Source organism: Harpia harpyja, chromosome 13 (assembly GCF_026419915.1).
Source record: "Harpia harpyja isolate bHarHar1 chromosome 13, bHarHar1 primary haplotype, whole genome shotgun sequence".
Classification (NCBI taxonomy): Eukaryota; Metazoa; Chordata; class Aves; order Accipitriformes; family Accipitridae; genus Harpia; species Harpia harpyja.
In genome coordinates, this window is record NC_068952.1 from 42771723 (window position 1) to 42785325 (window position 13603).

General features: G+C 41.0%; 1 long non-coding RNA gene across 1 annotated transcript in view; it reads left to right on the top strand.

Annotated features, from left to right (window-relative positions):
* The first annotated feature begins 1133 nt into the window (after nt 1–1133).
* Nucleotides 1134–13603, top strand: part of LOC128150236 (uncharacterized) — a 172356-nt gene continuing 159886 nt past the window's right edge. Inside the window, exon 1 of the long non-coding RNA XR_008237992.1 lies at nt 1134–1436. This is a non-coding gene — a long non-coding RNA (uncharacterized LOC128150236). The remainder of the gene's footprint in view (nt 1437–13603) is intronic.

Here is a 13603-nt window from a genome sequence, read left to right on the forward strand (position 1 = left end):
ATCCTATCAAAGCCTTAGTATTTTGACAAAATCTTCTGGAAGGAATGAAAGCAGCATTTTATAGCATGGAGAAGACCAGGAGAGATAGTGTCTGATTTTTCTCCTCTTCCTGCCAGCATGAAAATCTGTTCCTCAGCTTTTTATTTCCTTGCCCCCACTAATGACCTTTCTTTCACTGCTGGTTTCAAAATGTTGACAGCTCGTTAGAATCAGGAGAGACTTTGCATGATCAGACTGATAATTTTCAAATCACTTTGTGGCTGAAAGTAAGTTTAGGAGCATTATTTATTCAAATTACAAGCATGAAGGACCACATGGGAAATATGGAGGAGTACCTTCTGTAAATGACAGCTTAGGGAGAATTTTCAATTGCATGAGACAGCTGTATCCCAAAACTTAATCTAATTACTATAGTGTAGTGAAAAATGTCACCCTGCATAAAATTGATACTATCGTATATGTTCATGGTAAATTTTGACTTACATATGGCTGTGTTTGGGATAACCTTTAAATTCTAAATCCAACTTGGGGCTGATGTAACGCTTTTGTAATTAGAGGAATTTGAGCGTGTGGAATTTTTTCCTTGCTCTGAGCAGATCAGCTCTGCTCGCAGCTGTACAAAGTTCAGAATAGCCCTTTCCTGGAACATACGGTTCCTTCCCAGCACATGTAACAAATGGTATATAAACCTTTGTTTTGCTTCCTTTTTCAAAGCCCATATTTCAAAATGTTTTCCCGTTGCGTTTCAGAAATATAAAAAGAGAGGGAAATTATTCACAGAGCACTGGTGTGCCACCCCCATATGCTTTTTCTGTTTTGTTGCACATGAGCAATTGTATGATGACTTGAAAAGTTGAGTTTCTGGAAGGCCTTCATTTTCAGCTGCTGGTGTACGCCAACGAATCTGAATATTAAATCAGATGGAAACCAGCAGCTTGAAAACATGCAATCTGCTCTGTGCTGAAATGCACATCTGTCTGATGTGTACTGCAGATCTTTGGCTCCCACTAAGGTTGTTTGAGATAACAAAAGAGCATGTTTTGAAAGCTCTGAATGTGTTTTATTTTGGCTTTTTCTTTTTTTTCTTGTGTAAAATGCTGAATTGACTGTACTGGAGCCAACAGCTGCTTGTTTTTCCATAAAAACTGATTTAACAGAATATAGAAAATGCTGGCTTTCCTTACCCTGTTGAACCAACGTGCTCCCAACCTCTTGGTACTGACAGCACCTTTTCTCCTGGAACATGGTCTCAGCTAAAGACGGTGGAGAGAAATACAGATATCATTGACTTTCTGTATCTGCTTGTTTCCCAGTGAATTCAGGGGAGTCAAGGACATGCTCAGCACCTCAAGGACTGATCTCGAAGAGAGCAATCAAGCAGGCATTGTGTGCGTCAGTGGGTGAAGAACTTGGGAACTGATTTCTGCCAACAACAGGTAAAAGCTGCCAGGGTCTGTTGCTTGCCTGGGAGAATCCACATCCAGCTATTTGGTGATAAACAGTTTAAGAATAACATTTGCATGCAGCAAGGAGGGAGCAGACCTGCATTTCAAACTGCTGAGGAAGCCTGTAGGCCAGTCTGGTATGTTTAATCAAAGCACCATTGAAAAATGGAATCAGTACAGATGTGTGCGTGCTTAGACTATATCCAGTGCTGATGATTTTCTGGGGCTAGCCGCTGCACAGCAAAAGCTCAAGTGGCTGTTGGATGTGTCTCTTGCATAACTACATTTTTCACATGGAAGTGTACTAGCAAAAAGAAACTCTGTAGAAATACCTTGTATTCTGATTTTTTTAAAATAGTATCTGGATTTCTACAATGTTCTTAACAGCTAGTCCAAGGATCCCTCCTAAGTGGACAGATCTATATCACAGAGGGAGGTTAGATGACATTGCTGAATCAAGGCTTTCTGTGTTTATAATTTTTGCTCTATGATGGCACGTTTATGTATACTGCAAATTGCTAGCAAGTGGGGATGTGCTTTTGTTGATGTGAATCAATACCAATGACTGAGGGCTCAAGCAAAGCTGAGTCCTAGGAAGCTGCAGTCTAGAGACCTGATTCTGTTTTCTTTTTACCTTTGTGAATTAGCTTCATTAGAGACAGGCACTGCAAATGTATACACGAGAGGGAACATGGAAGCTGTCTAATCATTTTCGGCCCAACCCATCGAATCTGAGGGGGTTTGCCCAGCTAAGTGTTTTGCTGTTGGACTTGACCCTCCCAGGTATTGAACAAAGCAGAGAAGGAATTGAAGGAGCTCAAAGTTTCCAAAAATAAGACCCTTAAGACTTGCTTCTGCTCCCACTCATGCCGATAGCAGAACTTGCCTGGTTTTGGAGACTAGCCGTAGCTAAAGCCAAAAGCGAGCGGGCGCACATCTGCGGCAGTGTCACGCTCTGCAGATTGCATGAACATCCAGAGCTGTGCTGCAAAAGATCGCTGCGGGGGGGAGAGGAAGATGATGAGAATGGAGCTGCTGGCTCCAAGACCTGAGCTAAAAATCCCTTTGCCTGTGGAGAGTTTATCTGCTAAAATGCCATGCAGCCCTGATGCCAGTGGGCCTGGCACTGAAGGACAGCACTGCTCTCGGTACCAGGACTAGCTTCCAAACCCCCTTGCCATTCTTGCCTTCAAGTTACGGTTTCAGTCTCATTTGTGGCTGGCGAATCATTAGCATCAAGATTTTATCTGTGCTATAGTTTGGCCAAAGTTTGAAAGTGTGGTTTGGGTTTTTTTTTTATTTATGTTTTTAAACTATAGTAGGAAAATGTTGCCTTTCTTGGTGAAGAGCTGTCACATGCAATGTGGATGATGCGTCTTGTGCTTCCTATATAGTCAACTATCACCTTAGGGTAAAATCCTGTCTCCGTTCTGGTCTCAGTGCATCACTGAAAGGTCAGAAATTCTGACTGAAAGCAATGAGATGATGTCTGTGTAGCGCTGTATATGGAATAGATATTAACCCATGTGTTTTTTAAAACATATGTATGTGTAGGTGTGCACATTTCGTATATGTATGTGTGTACCCGCATGCACACTTCCTCCGGTTTGAAGTCATGCTCCTGGTAAGAAATGTAACAAATTATATTGGTGATTCGCTGGGTAATGTTGTTCTCCTCCTCTTGTTACAGATACATACATGTTCCTTATGAATGGATATACAGAAAATAAGAAGTACATTTATTATCTGCAAAAACTCAAAGGCTCAGTCATAAATTCTCTTGTTCCAGCAAACCAAAAATACTCTATTACATGCACACAGCTGTAACTGCACTCCAGTGTGGTTATGCCTCTGTTCTACAGCAACTGTTTTGTAAAAATAGCTTTACTTGCCATTGCTAATGGCCAGCACAGATATTTACCAGATACTGGCATTTTAATTTCTGCTCTATTACTCGCAGCTTCCCTGCATACTAAAAATTCCTTTATTTACGTTGCAGAAAATGTGTTTGAGGACTTTTCCCATGGCTCTCCCATAGATGTCAAGCCTCAGACTATACCAACGTTGTATCAAAGAGGTATGTGTTAAGCATTACTTCATGTTTCCAATGCCTGTGTGCGTATATTCTGATGATGAAGTTAAGCCATATTAAATGCTAAGTTTACCTGAGGGAAGTGCTACTGTTTGGCTAATGAGCGGTGCATGTGGCTCCTGTGCAAGCCACTTGACCGGCTAACTGTGTCAAGCTGTCTTGTTTCTGATAATATATGTACAACACAAGGTAGTTGATTTGGAGGGGACTGTGGATCGGATGGAAGTTCTGTGTAACATACCCGTTCTTACCACTAGTGAAACCAGTGACAGTCTTTCTGTTGTCTCCAGTAAGCTTGGGAGCATGTCCCCTGTAAGAAATGCAGAAAACAATACTGGTGATTTGATAGATAACATGACTTTGATGCTGCCGAACTGCCACAGCCATTTCAATTGCTGTGTAATTAGCGTCCCAAGACGCAGTCATAAACCATTATGTAGGCTTTGATAACGGAAAATCTCAGATGTAACCACGTGGAGCTGGGGCTAAGACTCAGGTTTAGGGATGTGTACGTGTCTAAACGTTCAGGTGTGTTAGTGGGATTTTCCGGAGCTCTCAATTGGGTTAGATGCCTAACTCTGTAGAAATCAGTCCTGGATTAAACATAGGCTTTGAACATCAAAGACATTTAGGTTCCTAATTCCTACTAGGTATAACAGTATCTTACTAGTTAGGATCCCATGGAGAGTTATGCAGGTGATCTTTGGGAATCTAGGTCTGTTCCTGTATTTTTCCAAAAAGTCCATGATGTGTCCTTCTGCGTCTTTCAGAGTGTAAATCATTTTTGAAAGCTAAGAACATCCAACAAAACCCATCCCTAAGAAGAACATCTTGTATGGCATTTATACTTCCGTTTATAAAATGTTTGGGATAAAATGTACTCCATACATGTAGTAGTTGTTGTGGTTTGGGTTTTTTTAAACTGAGTGCTACCATTAAGCTGTATAGTTATGTCCGTAGATAACTTCCCCTAAACTTCCCAGAACATAGCTAACCATAATGGTTTGTTTTGTAAGGGTCTCTGAATAGGATTTGGGAAGTTAATTCCTTCGTTTAAATATGAGCAACACTGGGGACTGTTGCTGCTTAAAGTGTCCGATACGCAAAAGATCAGACCTTAATTATTAGTCTCTAAGCACCACTGACTTCTGAGTTATCTGCTGCAGGCATCATTTGTTTGGTATATCTCTGACCTTGGTTCTTTTGACTGATAACAAACTTGGGAAATAGGAAAAAAAAAAACAAAACCAACCCAGTGAATAAAATTAACATCTACTTATTAACAAAATTATTTATGAGGGAGCTGACTCGAGTTCAGTTAATGGCTGGAATAATTTTTACAAGAGAGGAAACCTTCCCTAATTGTGAGGTGCAGCTGCACCAACTTGTTTCCTCACTGCCTGCTGCAATTTTGGGGTTAGATGCTCCGTTGATGCCGGTGGGCTCCAGCCACAGAGCTCTGCTGATCTGCATCAACTGTCTTGTCAACTCTGAATCTGAATTTATACCTGCAGGACAGGTTCGATAGTGTTGCTTGCTGCAGTTCCCCTTGCAGTGTTAATTATGCAATTCTCCCAGAGCATGAATCTATGTTGACTTTGAAGATAAATTAATTACCCTTGCACTTGCCATCGGCTTTCCTCTGTCGGTTAAGGATTATCTTGTGCCCCCCTCTTCTCTTTGTGGATCAGAAAGTCAATTAACTGGTTCCCCATCAGACTTGAAATCTATAGGGGGGGGGGGGGGGGGGAAAATCAAACTTTTCTACAGCTTGGACTGGACTTCAACCAAATTTCTTTCTTGTAACTGTGCAGCTCAAGGCAGGTTTTTATTTTCCCTGTAGCATTGAGAATCCTTTGTTCAGTCCGGATTATCAGCCGAGGCTGGTTTATTTCCCAGATTCTCGCTTATTTTGTGTGTTTTTAGGTTGAAAGAAGGTTTTTATTGTTTCTCTGTTTTTGTTTTGTCTGGCATAAAGATACATTTAGGTGAGTGAAAATACTAATATGACAAACTAGGCCAACAGATTCAGGTACAGGTCTTTTGTTTCCATACAAGATCAAATAGACCGGTAGGAATGACCTTCCTACCAACAGTATCTTATCTTTATTAATGCAGCATTGTTAACAAAGTGCAAACTTTGTGCGCAGATAACTCCTAAGTGGCTAGAGACAGTGTATGTGGTAGAATGAAAGTATCTGAGGAGTGGTTGGCAGGAGAAAAGATCTAGTTGTACTGGTTCTTCTGGCTCTTTTCTAAAGAGCTGGGTTGTAGATCCTTAAAATACAGGAAAACTTTTGCAAGACCGGGTCTCATTCTCTGAAATGTTGACCTGTCCCAGATCCTCCCAGTTGCCTTTTGGGGTCGGGAGCACAGAAAACCCCATGCCCCATCAACAGAGGCATGGAAATTATTGCTTAAATTCCAGATCTGAAATTAGAGAAGGGTTAGCACGGCTTCCCAGCGTAGTGAGCCCTGCCTTGTGAACTCCTTGCCTAACGACTGTCTCCCCCTTGCAGCTGGTGGAATGGCATGATAAGAGCAGTGTCTGATGTAAGTTGTAAAGGTGTAAATTTTCTTGGGTTGGAGGAAATAGCCCCTCTCACAGCTGTGGTGCTGTGCGCTACAACTGCTGCACCTGCTGCAGCACAACTCTCTGAATCACTGCCTTTTTCTCAGCTGCATAGAAAATAACCCAAGCCCTTGGGTTCTTCAATCCAGAATGATTGGGAATATTTTTGCAGAACACAAGAGTCGTGCATCCTTGTAAGCAGGTTGTATTTCTAAAGGGATTACAAAGGATTACGATGAGTTACTAAGATCTGTGCATCTTTACCGGGCCTCTTGCTGGCATAGGATTTATTGGTTTAGAAAAGTCTTCGTGAAAATAGCAGATTTTCCCAGAGACAGCAGGGAAATTAGTATTCCTTTTGCAAACATCAAACTAGCCTACTTTGTTACAATTTCATTGTAAAAAGTCTGCTTATGGCTCTCTAATAAACACTGGTTCCATTCCCACAAAGTGACACTTGCTGAATAATGTGTTATAGCTCTCAGTGACTCCTTCCCAGAGACTTATCGTGAAATCTGCAGAGATAATTACCACAGTAGGAAATGAATACAAACAAATGCAGTTTCCCCCTTGCTTTAGCGACTTTCTGAGATTGCAGTCTCTGATGCCAAGTACATTTTTCCTGTTTTTTTTTTAGTATCGTTAAAACGATTAGATTTTGATTCATAAGATCTATCCACCTACTTAAAGATGATTGCAACAGTCCCACTGAGTTAAACTGGAGCTGCAGCTTTATCCAGAAAACAATTGCTGTATGGGTTGAATTATAACCAATTTCTCAAATCACTAAAATTGGTTGTCCCAGACAAGCACTAAGATTAAATCCATCTCATCTGATATTAGGCATTAATGTAGTCAGCCTTGCTTAATACACTCCTGCATCAGATCTGACTCGCCCGGGAATTGCCTCTCTCATCGTCTGCTGTTGACTGAATTTATCATGTGCAGCTTCCTAATTTAGATGACTTGAGTCCGGGAGTTAAGTGTGAATGTAACATGAAAAAGTTACCTGCTACACTTCATTCAGTTCCTGAAAAAAACAGTGATACATAGGATGGTGCTAACTTGACTAGTGTGTTTCTAAAGCTGCAAAGAATTCTATTCTCTAAGGTTTCTCTTTGGATGAGCAGGTTCATCTTCTTGCCATGGTTCTTTGGTCTTTTAGTTATGGTTATTTTCAGGTTCTCTGTCTTAGAGTGACTGTTTATCTCTTTCCTTTGCAAAAAGAAAAATACTCAAGTCCTCACTAAATTGTGTTCTGTTTTTTATTATATCCTTTAACGGATGAATTGAATTTGTTTAAAACACCAAGGTTTAAAATCTTTAGATTCAGTTTTCTATTACAAAAATTATCCATGTATTAGGATACAGGGGAAAAGAAGCTGTCAGGTAGGAGGTCACAGGAGACTGTAGTCTCAATGTAAATAAGATTGATTTATATTTCTTCTCCCTCTTATATCCAATATGATTCAAAAAATGTTGCAATTATTTCCCTTTACGTGATGTTTTTAGCTTGACCATAGCAGTGTAAGGGGAAAAAACCACACACACAAAACCCCTAGAAGAGGAAACCTTTGAATTTGATTCTGATACAAATAACACTGTAAAGGTGGTGCAAAAATAAATGTTACTATTCCATTTAATAGTAGGATATTAAACATGCTTTCTTTACTGCAGTATCTAAGTCTTTTGTGTATTCTTTATTTAGTGAACTCGTCAACCATCTTTTTATTTGTTTTGGATTATGTTTTCAGGTGCTACTTGTTTATGATCACCCCATAATTAGAAATTTAAACTTCTCTGTGGTTGCTGTTATGGAATCAGGCAGGTTCTCTGCTGCTGTAAATTGCCACTGTTGCATTTAAGTCCAACATTTGGTCTGTGGTTACGGGGGCTTTGTAAAGATCTGGCAGGTTTGTGTTTGCGCTTTTATACAGAGTAAAATTAGAAGAGATTCATTTTTGTTTATCTACTTCTCATAGGCAGGTCCCATATTTCACAGAATGAATTATAGAATGGTTTGGGTTGGAAGGGACCATTTTAAAGCCATTACCCCTTGTCCTATCACCACACGCCCTTGTAAAAAGTCCCCCTCCGGCTTCCTCGTAGCCCCCCTTTAGGTACTGGCAGGCTGCTCTAAGGTCTCCCCGGAGCCTTCTCTTCTCCAGGCTGAACAACCCCAACTCTCTCAGCCTGTCTTCCCAGCAGAGGTGCTCCAGCCCTCCGATCATCTCGGCGTGCCTCCTCTGGACTCGCTCCAACAGGTCCACGTCCTTCTTGTGTTGGGAGCCCCAGAGCTGGACGCAGTACTGCAGGGGGGGTCTCACGAGAGCGGAGCAGAGGGGCAGAATCCCCTCCCTCGACCTGCTGGCCACGCCGATTTTGATGCAGCCCAGGATACAAATGACTATTTGTAATACTCAAGTAGTGTACAGGTATCAGTGGAAGTTCTTTAGGAACATACGTCTAAGAAAATATTGAGGAACGGCTTTGAGTTGAATGCTGAGTTGTTTTGCAGCAGCGGAATCGCAGGGCTGAGTTTCAGTCGTTTCTCTGCGCAGTCTGTAACACAACCAGGAACCCCAGTCCCATCTTCTGAACCCCATCCCAGTGTTTTAGCCCACAGGATAGTCTGTATCACTTTTTCCCATTGGCCTTTGTCTTTTCAGTGTCTTGAACCGAATTCTGGATCCATACTTTCTGCTCCAAACTTCAATTGTCACCTGGGCTTTGTGGGCCAGCTGGATCTCTGCTTCAGCTAAGCTGCGGATAAGCTGCTTAGCCTTTAGCAGTAATTGAATCAAAGCCAAATTCCCAGGCCCAGAAGGTTCATCCCTGTTTAAACAAAGAGAGACGGTAACCTCTGTGTGTGTGTATCTGCTACCAAGGAGGAGGAAATTACTCCTTTGAAATTGAATCCAACAGGGAGATTGTATGTCTTTACGATTCGTGAATTTTCCAATAAATGTGTTTTCGTCATGTTAGTTAGCTCATAAAACTGCATTATGCAAGTCAATCTGAAAGACTTTAGGAGAATAAATCCCTTGTCATCAACTCAGCAGGGCAAGTTTTTGCCTTTAGTGGCCACTTTTAGTCATCCTAATTTTCCAGCAGAATTTAATTTATCTATTAAGTAGATAACAATCTGGATTCAGCCTAGCACCTGTCCCCACGGAAAATTTTGACCTCAATGCCTTAATGTAGAGGTGAAAGCTATGTGCAGAGCACGAGCAAGGAAACAGGAATAACTAAGGTATTTTTCAAACTTAGACTGTCTAGTTCCTGCTTCCTTTGTTGCATCCATGTGGGGTGTGTAAAACAGATAAATTCGAAGAAATTCTGAGAGCTGTAAACAGCTAAAATAGAAAGGCTTCACAAATTTTTATTGATTTTACTACAACTTTTTTTAAGAAAAAAAAACCACGCCAAGATTTTCAAATACTGAAATATCTTATTTGAAAGTTGAACCGATGAAAAACTTCTTCTGTTCCTTTATTTGCAACCACTGCTTGCTTCAAACGCATTTGTTTTCTACACTGTTAATGAGAAATGAAGCTTGTTTTCCTGGATTCCAGCAGTGAACTAATTCAGTTTTGCAGCTTCTGGAGCAGAGCTGACACCTGTCTGATTAAGGAAGCGTGTAGCCGGGGTACAGCTGTATGCGCAAACACGTACCGCATGGTCCAGGACATGCAACACGTTATGCTCGGTTATATTCACCGTCCTGTAATCTGGTCGCTGCAAGATCCACCGGATCGGATGACCTCTGAAATCACTTTCTCATTGCTTATTTAAATGTATTTTTTAGTTCTAGATTGAATTTTATAGTGCTGGGTGAAGGTGGAGGACTTTTCCATTGCTCCATACGCAGTACACAAGTATGCAGCAGTTGGTTTCACCTAGCTGTTTCTTCAAACTATCTGTTTTTAATCATCTGTAATTATTAAAATGTTATGCTTTTTGATTGTGTATCTCTTCAAGAAAGCCAAGATGAAAGTCAAATATGGTAACGTTTTTCTGTCAGTTTATTCATAAGGCCTCAGGAAACTAATGAGATTTATTCTGTGAATTAGTTTATAATTGTGCTTTAACTGCACTGTGACATTTAATAATGTCAGAAGGATTTTGCTTTAGGCAGAGTGATTTCAGCCTCTGTAGAAAATTAATTACCACTTTCTGAATAAACTACTTTTTTTTTTTTCTTTTGTGAGCTAAGTAGTATTTTCAAGGTTAAGCTGCTTTCTGATATTTTGAGGGGAAAAAAATGCATTGAAGATGTACATCTAGCTTCCTGATTTACATACAAGGAGCTGACTGTGTTAAGTAATCAGAACCTATTGTTATTATAAGATTTTTCAAATGCAGCCTTAATTTTGGTGTTCTCCAGCGCCCAGACCTTGTGTGCCTGGTTTGGGGAGCTGCAGAGAAACCTGTAGTGCTGTGCAGAGCTGTGGAAGGAGCTCCTCTCATCTGCAACCCCCCAGCAGTGGGACCTGCTCATATGTTCATATATTCCACTATTTAGCTTGTTCAGACAAAGCCTTAACGAGAACCCAAGCCTGTCCTGCAGAAATACCATCTTATTCTGATGCACTTAACAAGAGGGTGCTAGCTTATTCTCTCTTTCACTGGACCTCCAAACCTTTTCAGTACCATAATAAGTCTCGATTATATTTTCGTAGGGGACCTAGAGGAAAAAACAGCTACTGAATCTACACGTTTTCTTTCACAGGATCAGAGTTTAATTAAATGTTTCATTGTTTGGAAAGTGTGAATCAAGCTAAATATTGATAAGGCTTTCTTAAACATGATTATATAGGAAAAATAGCAAAAAAAAATTCTGAGGAAAAACTAAAAGCTTGATATATAGGATAATTTTGAGTGTGCTTATATGCATGCATTAGATTATAAAATTAAATACATGGAGTTGTTTAAAAAAATAATATTTTGAGGTTCACACATTGGTATAAGCTTTGAAGTGTGTTTATACGTGCATCTCTTAATAAGAACTGCTAAAACTGTTGTAATTGTTGCTTTGCTGTGGCGCCAGGAATAGAAAGTTACACTGGAGTGTGTGGGCTTTGCAAGGGTATAGCAGCAAGGCAAATTAATTTAAGCTGCCCAAATGGGAAATCAGATGGATTAATGATTTTCAGAATGACAGCTGCATTTACACGCCTTTTAGCCAGATCACTTTATATCAGATCCAGTGTTTATTGAACTCAATGGAAAAAATGGCCTTTGCTTTAAAGGGAGTGGAAATAGTATTTATGGACAAATATTTGTCCATAGCTCTATGTACTCCAGGCCTTGAAATTACCGCCAAGTTTCAGAAACTTTCAGTATTAATAGTGTGCCTGCTCACTTTTCCTGCGGTTGGTATTGCCACTGACAGCTTCCAAAATCCTTTCAGGGCTGCTGCTATAGTGAATAACTCCTTGATGATCTCATCCAGGCCACTACCAATTTAAAACTTATTCTAGGTACTTGGCACACTAATTATCATTGTCCCACATTCTGTAACCAACCTGTTTAAAATAAATCTCAGTAGGAAATGGCTGTTATCTAAAAATAAATGACTGAGAGTAAGGCGGTGATGCACAGGGAGACCTTATCAGTGCATTTTTTAGGAGGATTTTCCACCATTTCCAAGTTGGCAGGGTGTTAGCTCTAATCTGTCGGCGTAGCACCGTGGACACCCGTGCATTGCACTGCGCTGTTGGGGAAGTTGGCTTTGTGTGTTCACTGTCCCCCAAAACTTTGGGGGAAAGCCGCAGGGATATTCTAAATTTATTTGTCTCTCAAAGAGATGGTGTTGAAGAAAAATGATAGTGGAATGATACTGGCTAGAGGTTCATTGACACTTTGGGAGCCAAAGGTGAACAAAGCCAAGCCGAAGCAAGCCAAGCCCGCATGCCAAGGGGTGAGTTTCTCTTATTTACCCTGTTTTTAACATTCATTGCTCTCCATTCAGCTGTTCTGCAGCGTGTATTTCTGCCCTGCAGGTGGGATTTTTATTGTTTCATTGTCCTTGCTGCCTCACGGAAGGAGGTATAAATGATTCCTCCCCAAAACCCTTGCACAAAAATAATTGGGCCCCAGCCCATCATCCTGCTTATTATGAGTGTGGCACAGTAAGCCAGACCAAAATAATCCACTCATCTGCATGGCCTTACTTAAGCTCTGGCTTCCAGAGCTGGCTGGCTGCTGGAGGCAACGGGGAGATGCACTCCCCAGGGTGATGGATTTAGGCTCTGGTTCATAGGAGCACAGAGAGGACTGTTAAAGTTTCAGCAGACCTCTGTTATTGCAGTATAAATTTGTCTCCTAGCATCTACGTGCAGTAGGGATCCTCACGCCATGGGCTGTCATTGAAAAAGCCTCTATCCTGCCAATAAAATACAAGTTAGTTCCTGAAATTCATGCCGCAATCAATAGAAATTTTTTTTTCATGGACTTCTATCGAGCTAAATTTCAATCCATATTTGCTTTTGGAGGCTCACAGATCAATCTGATATTGGGATCTCTGTTTCGATGCAGCTCAGTAGTTACCGCAGCGTCTGCTGTACTTGGTGTGACGCCGTCCACGGCTAGAACCACCCTCAGCCAGCGCTCACACCGCCGTTAGAGGCAGTTTTGCAAACATTCACCGATTTCCAGGTAAACGAGGGTGATCGCCGGTCTTCAGTGGTTTCCTGGTTGGCAATGAGCTGGGGACTTTGTGGGAGTTGGTTTTTTTTAGTTATGAAAACGGTGTCTTGCGAAAGCCGTCGCCGTGCCGCTGCGAGTTAGGTGGTTGTGTTGGCTTGATGAAATAGCGTGTTGAAATGGAGCGGCGTTAGCGAGGGACAAGAGTGGCCTCCTCCGCTGTGCTGTGAGCTGCAGGTCTTCACAGCAAGAAGCGATCTCCGAATATGTTACAGTCTTGGTGGCGTTCAAGGGAGGAAGATAGAATGGTAGTTGACTAATGAGCGCGTATAGCAACTCGGCAAAAAAATTAGGAGCCGTTCCACGTCAGATCTGTGCGTTAGTGGTCTCAGAACGAGTCAGATACAACCACTTTCCTTTGGTGCTAGAACTCATCAAGAACAGTAGTATTGCCCAAACTCCTCAATTTCTCATTAAAAACCCCACACTTTAAAACAGATGATTTCTCCCAAATATTTAATCATTAGAAGTTTCATTATAATAACAACTTCAGGGTGCTTCCAATTAACTTAACAATAACTGTATCTTGGGCTAATAAATGTTCAGCTGCGGGCCTTGAATTTATTAGCCCAGGAAAATGGTTATTGCCTCATAAACAGGAAGCACCTTCAGGTGATTTAATGACTCGTGTTTCTCTCCCCCTTAAATTTAATCTAATAAACAGTTGAGATGAGAAAGATATTAAAAGTAGAAAAGCCACCACCAACAACAAACTTTCCACTGGCAATTACTTAATGACAAAATTGTGTTAATACATATTTGAAAAGTCAGTCCACAACATTGCAG